Below are 7,358 nucleotides of genomic sequence, written 5' to 3'. Positions count from 1 at the left end.
CTGACAGTACAGTCATTTAAAGTGTGAACTTATAAGGCAGTAAGGTGATAAGCTGACATGAATCATGGATAGATAATAAAATATAAGGGTTATAGGTCAGAAACTGAATATGTGACTTTGCTAAGGTGAAAAACAATCAAGAAAGTCTTGTATTATTGAAATAGGGTCAACTTTTTTTGTACTGCATTAGGTTAAAGGATCAGAGGTTTAGACGATTCTTCAAATCACTTGGTAATCTGAAAGCTGAGTAAACAGACAACAGAAGTGAGTTCATGTGTGATCTACTGTTTGTAGTGAAAAGTCATGGTAACATGCTGACTTCACAAAGGCATATAATGCATATAGTGGGCTACCATGATCAAAAGGTTTGTAGAAATAGTGTTTACAGTACATTTGTGGTACACAAGTGCATTACAGTGGTTGAAATGCAGGGTTTATAGTATCAAAGCAGTAAGGAAAACGATGGGAATTGTGATGAAATGTCTCTCATTGTTTTGTATGCAGATTCTATTTATGATGCTTCCCTTTAAAACATGCTTTTCAACTATAAAAAATTCTCTCCAAAGCATTTAAAAAGTTTTACAGTCTGACACGTCCAGTCCGAAGGATATTCTTTGATAGATTATGTAAATCTGGTATGGTGAAGTCTATAAGTCTACAATTTGATAACAGGAGATTAAAATGAATATATTCAATAGTTAAGGTAAATAATAATTGAATTTTACATTGGAGGTGTGGTGCTGGTGGCCTACATTACCATTATTTTGCTCCATATTCAGACAATCATGTGTTCTTGGATAACCTTCCTCATTTCAGTCTTATGTGATCGGGCGAAAGATAATTCTTTGTGAAGCTCTGCCTTAAAGTCCACATAATATGTGGCAGGGAAAACAAACCTAAACTTGAATTTGAACATGCTACGAAGTATAAAAATGATCTTAACATTGAGTGTGAGGATGAGTGTTTTCTGTATTAGTTGGAGTAAAAAAGAAGTTGTATATGTCATTTGTAAAATGCAAGTTGAGCAGATGATCATCTACTAAGGATCATGGGAGACTGACTTAAGAGCTCTCGATGGAATGAATAATGTTCATGTTTCTCACAATAAAATGTTAATGTCTGTCATGATCTCGTGCCTTCAGCTTTCTTGAACGAGAAATCAAAGGCTCTTGCAATGTAAGTGACTTAGGAGTTCACATACACCCAGGCTACTGACCACTAGATGGCAGCACCACCTTTCAGACTGTAAAAGTATATTGCAACTGTCATAGAAGTGTGTAAGGTTATTGTGGAAGCTGACATAATTACTGAAACTTAAGCATATTTGCCGCTAGGTTTATGCACATCATAGCAGTAAAAACGTGAGAATAATGTTACAGTAAAATATCACTAATATATTTCTGGTAAGAACACCACCAAAAGCTCCACATGTCCCCTTGAATGTTTTTTAAAATGAATTTTTTAGCTACCACAAAAACATGTTTCCCATGTTTAAGCAACTGTATGTACATTTTTTTTTTACCTTGAAATATCAGTTTCAAACTCATTCTAATGGTACACTGACTGTTTCTTTCCCACACTCCCCCCAAATGTCTGTTCAGCGAGCGTGTACGAAATTGTCAATCGAAAAGGGCAGATTGCTTTATGGCAGCAACATATGCACCTGTGCTGTGTTCCAAATCGCCCACATGCCCTCATTCACTATTATAAAAACAAGTGAGCGAATTCGGACAGAGTGTGCTGGAAGGGCTGATGTTTTTCTTTGTGCTTGCTGTTTAATAATCATTTGAAACTTAGCAAACTTACAGCTCCAGCTCCAAACTAGCATGTATAAACCTTAATTAAAATATTTAATAATCAATTAAAACTAAATTTATACCTGTATGATATTACTCTGGTGGAGCAGCGGTTTGGAAAAAGGATGGATGAGTGAGTCAGCTGCAGGCAATCTTTTGAGTGGCACGACCCTCTCACTACATTATGGGTATTTTCTAGCTGTTGAGTGTACATCGGCTGTACACTCATTATTGCTGTGCATTATGGGATTGAGTGCACTTGATACCCTGATCCCAGATAGCACACGAAGGTCTGCAAGATGTCTGTTAAAGATCGCTTCATCTGGAAAGCATCTGCCGTGTACAAATATCTGATAGACATTTGTAAGATGTCAGTTTTACATTATAAATCATAAACATCTCAAATACATATTCTAAACGTCTATTTGACATCTGATGAGAAGTGTCCTATAGACGTATTGCAGATGAGCAAACACTCGCTTTGCAGATGTAAATGCAGACGTCAAATAGACATCTCTGTGATGTACGTGTGCTATTCCTATTTAGAAAATGTCTTTTAGAATGTATGTAAAACTGACATCTTAAAAATGTCTATCAGATGTTTGTACAGCAGATGCTTTCCAGATGAAGCGATCTTTAACAGACATCTTGCAGACGTACGTGCACTATCTGGGTACACACAGCTGCTTTAAATATATTCTGTAGATTTTTCTGCCAAAAGAAATGTGAAAAGTCTGCCGATTCGGTCTGAGCCTACTAATGCGTCGCCTTTATTTAGGAAGACATTCAGTTTTTTCAGATTCTGTTGTCTTTCTCAATTAGGATTAGGACAGTAAATATCCCCTCCTGGGCTACATTCTTAAGACCCCCACAGCACGTCTGTATCGTCAGCTTCCTGCGGTTCCCTATAGCTCCATATCCCTGCCAGTTTAAAGGTTCAGCAATTTACTGCAGTCTAATAAACCAGGCCTTGTACGGGGCTCTCACTGAGGTAGGCAGTTTCCCAATATTGTCAACTCAATGAATTACAAAAAAGGAGTGGTTTTAATGAGGGGGTCTTGCAGGATTCTCTAGAATAAAAGTGCCTGTTCACATTCAGGCAAAGTGACAGATATGTGGTGTAGAAAGTGCTTGTGAACCTGAGTTGCATCCTTTGCCACTTGAATTTACAGAATACCCATGCGTGGCTGCACAATCTTGTTTCCCCATATGTATGGCAGAATGACAGAGAAATCCAGAGGATGTGGTGGTTTAGGATCACTGCCTTCTGAGTACCCAAGCCACATGCACCTACACAGCACATGTTGTGCTTATTGCACAATTAGCATGTTTCCTTGAATTCTGCACTGGAACACCCAAAAAAACATGCTTACCTGAACATGTGTTTTTTCTTCTCCTCAGGAATTAAAGCTGTACAACTCTTGACTGTGTTTTTGTTAAATGTATTGTGTGTTATTTTGAGAAAAGGACTATCCAGTTTAAAAATCATACCAGCAGCACTTCTCAATCCTGCTCCTGGAGTCCAAGCAAGCCTATACATTTTTTAGCGCTGTTTGTTAAGGCAAGCATCAATATTCCTAGTTCTTACTGACAGTTAGGGATTTCAATAAACCCCCTAATTCTATGTATAATTTTCAGCACATTCATATCACACATTTTTGCCACAGATATGCAGCTTTTTGAGAAGAGGTGAGGTATTTGTTTTCTAAGCAATTAAACTTCTCTTGTTGTCTTGGAAAGACCCGAGTCATATTAAAAACTTTTAAGTTTTTGCATATATTATATTATATTATATGATATATGAAAATGTCAAATTTTTTTCTATATACATTTATGAGTGATATGAACTACTTTTTATATTATTGTTATAAAACGTATAAATATATAATATAATGTAAAAAAAAATTTATATTTCTATAAATTTATCTAGGAGTCATATCGACCACATTTATGGCATTTTATGGTGATTTGTGTCCTTTTGAACTTCTGAATAGTGAGAGCTGCATGTGCAAGCATTACTTACATTTTCAAATAAGCACAGTACAAATTCTTAGTTTTAAGTTTTAATTCTAAATTCTCTTAGTTTTGCATAGTTTTATATTTATTTTAATTTTAAATTACAAATACAGAGAAAATGCATGAAGAAACGTGTGCAATGTAATTATACATTCTTTATAAAAACTGTACAGAACAAACTAATATGTTTTGGTGCGTTATTGTTAGGGCCATCCCTGAGAGATCCGTTCTTATAACTTAGAACTGGATCCTGACCTGAATGAAATACTGATGCTTCATGCCTTACCACACTTGACTACGATCATATTTTCGGGATTTGGTTGATCTCTGCTGCTGCATTTTGCACAAGCCACCGCTTATTTACGGAAACACTGGGGCATCCAGCCTAGTGCTTGCTAATAATATCACCCAAAGAGAACAGGTACAAGGAGAACAAAAATGGTTGCACACAGTACTTTGCCATTCTCTGATAGCTGTTCATTTGCACAAACAAGACGGTAGAAATCTGACGAGTAGAAGCTAAAGGTTAGTGCCAGTTCACAAATACATAATAAAACAATACATGACAGAAGTAGAAGAGGCACAGAGGTTAACCTCATGCAAACGAAATGTCCTTTGTTAACAATATTCATTGATTCATAGATTTATTCATGCACGTATGCATTCAACTCTATAAATTATTGTCAAAGATTTATTTTTGAATTAATATTCAACACTATTAAGAAAAAATCATCCATCTATTGCAATTAGGTAGTTACATTTATCAAACCAGGCGTACATGGTTTTAGAACACCTTATTTGGATGTTCATTGTCATGTACATTCAGAACTATCACATTAGCATACAGACTGCAGACCATTGTTTTAGTAGATTTTTCCAACACTTTTATTTATTTTTGCTGTTTCTACTGCTGCTGACCTGTAAGTTGCAAGCTACATATAAAGCAAGTTAATGTGGTTATTATATCACATTATTTCACATCAAATAGAGACTCTCTTCTCTACGTCTTTTCTCTGTCTTGCCAAAAGCATACGTTGTCTGTGTGCAACAGGAAGCACTTGATTTGGACAAAAGGATGGAAGTGGAATAACGCCTGCAGAACAGCCAGAAGCTCCAAGTGGGTGACGTAGTTCCTGATCTGTGTTGTTGTCATTATGAGTCTTGCTGTTGGAAAACTTTCTCTCAGCCAATATGACAATATGGTGCACTCCCTTTCTCATCTCCTGGGACCCTGCTGAGGGACTATACTGGGGAAACTTGAAGTTACATTTCTGTTTGTGTAGTTTCCTCACTTACAATAACAGCATAAAAATACAAAACACTTTCTCTGTGAATAAAATGTGCAAAAGAACAACAACGAAGATAACAATTTAATGCCTCAACCACCTTAATATTTAAATGAGAAATATTTAAATGTCAAACATGTGACCAAAGATTCCAGTATCATTTAACACACTTTAATGATACTGGAACAATAGTAGTGAATTGTTAAGTCTAACACATAAACATTGTATAAGGGACTCTTTTAGGGCAGAATGTTTTGGGATACAGAAGGACTGAAAACGAGACAAGAAAAAAACAACTTTTTTTCAAACTCTGCAGAGAGATGTACGACAACAACAAATGAATTCTGACAATGCATTCTTCACATCCTGCAGGAAATCCAGCACTAAATTAAAGTATCCCTCCCTCTTCCAAGATGTCTGGTAGCAGATACATCCAGTCTGAAAATGTTTCATTTGATCTTAACTCTCAATATCAGCAATTCTTTGTAGTGAGATTTTGTCCGACCAAGGCTACATTTATTTGATCTAAAACAGTGAAATCTGTAATATTGTGAAATATTACAGTTTAAAAGACCTGTTTTTTTATTTTAATATGTTTTAAAATGTAATTTATTCATGTAATGTCAAAGCTGAATTTTAAGCAGCCATTACCTCAGTATTTAGTGTCATGATCCTTCAAATCATTCTAATATGCTGATTTGCTGATCAAGAAACATTTCCTATTTATTATGATTGGTGAAAACCATTGTGTTGCATTATATTTTTGGGGAGATTGTGATATTTTTTTTCTTTGAGTAGAAGGTTTTTGTAACAATGTCTTTACTGTCTCTTATGAATAAATTAACATGTCCTTGCTGAATAATAATTAAAAAAAATCTTTCCCAAACTTTTGAATGGTAGTAATATATACATATATACTGTACATACATACACACACACACACCTTAGTGGTGTTAATTTGGCACCACAATGTCTTTACTGTCTCTTATGAATAAATTAACATGTCCTTGCTGAATAATAATTAAAAAAAATATTTTGAATGGTAGTAATATATACATATATACTGTACATACATACACACACACACACCTTAGTGGTGTTAATTTGGCACGTGTTGCTAATTTCTTTAATTATATGACAAACCGTATTTAACTGGCAGTATTCCTCCAATTTTCAGAGAGATTGCAAGATGACGGGCCCCTCTAAGGTGACTGAAACCCTGCAACAGGAGGAGGTCCAGATGAAGGCCAAAGGGATGACACTTTCAGCCATTATAAGAGAAGTTGGTCATCTGTGATTTCTCAAATATTGCAGTCCCCCAAAAAGGCTGGTTGTCCATGTAAGACAAATGCACGAGGAGACAGGATAATGCAGTGACTCTCAATGGAGAATGGGTTCAACACTGCAGCTGGAATTGCTCACATCAGTGCTGAACAGGGTAAGGATCTGTCTCGACACGTTTAAGAGAAGTCAGACTGAAAACACACTCTGCAGTGACCAAGCCTCTCATCAACAGAAAGAATCAAAAGGATAGGCTCACCTTTGCTGAGGAGCAAGTTATGTGGAGAGAACTGGTCCAAAGTTCACTTTAGTAATGAGAGCAAGTTTAATTTATTTGGGTCTGATGGGAAACATTTTGTTTGGTGTCAAATTGGGGAAAGACTAAAGCCCAAGTGCGTAAAGAAGTCAGTAAAAGGTGGCTGTAAAAGATCCCCCAAACCAGTGTCATGGTTTGGGGGATGTTTTCTGCTTGGACCTCTTATACAGCTACATAGAGGAGTGATTGCAAATATTAATCAGAACCTCCTTCAGCAACATGCGGTACCTTCTCTTTAAGCATCTCCCAATCAGTAGCGGCTTTTGGCACGGGCAAACCGGCCAGCCGCCCGGGGCGGCATTTTTTCATGATACATGGGGGGCGGCACGAGCAGTTAAAAAAAAAAACCTCTGTGCCGCCGCCGCGAAGCGGTTTTCTATTATCTATCATTTCACTGTGTGGGGAATTGGCAAATTGGCGCCCCTGCTTACTGAGAAGGTGCCGTGCACAGAAGTTGTGTGAGAAGGGGAAAGGGGAGCGGGGCGCGGCGCGGGGGACAGTTCACCTCTGGGTCTCTCCCAAATGGAACGGACAAGGGGGGGGGGCTAAAGTCAGTCACACCTTGAATTTCTTCCAAATAATGCACATTTCATTCATAATATTATAAATACAGGCCTATAGTTTCTGCACATTTTTGTTTTTCTGAATTGTGTGAAATGGCTA

Source organism: Sinocyclocheilus grahami, unplaced genomic scaffold (genome assembly GCF_001515645.1).
Source record: "Sinocyclocheilus grahami isolate Dianchi unplaced genomic scaffold, SAMN03320097.WGS_v1.1 scaffold187.1, whole genome shotgun sequence".
Lineage (NCBI taxonomy): Eukaryota > Metazoa > Chordata > Actinopteri > Cypriniformes > Cyprinidae > Sinocyclocheilus > Sinocyclocheilus grahami.
This window is presented reverse-complemented; position numbering follows the sequence as displayed.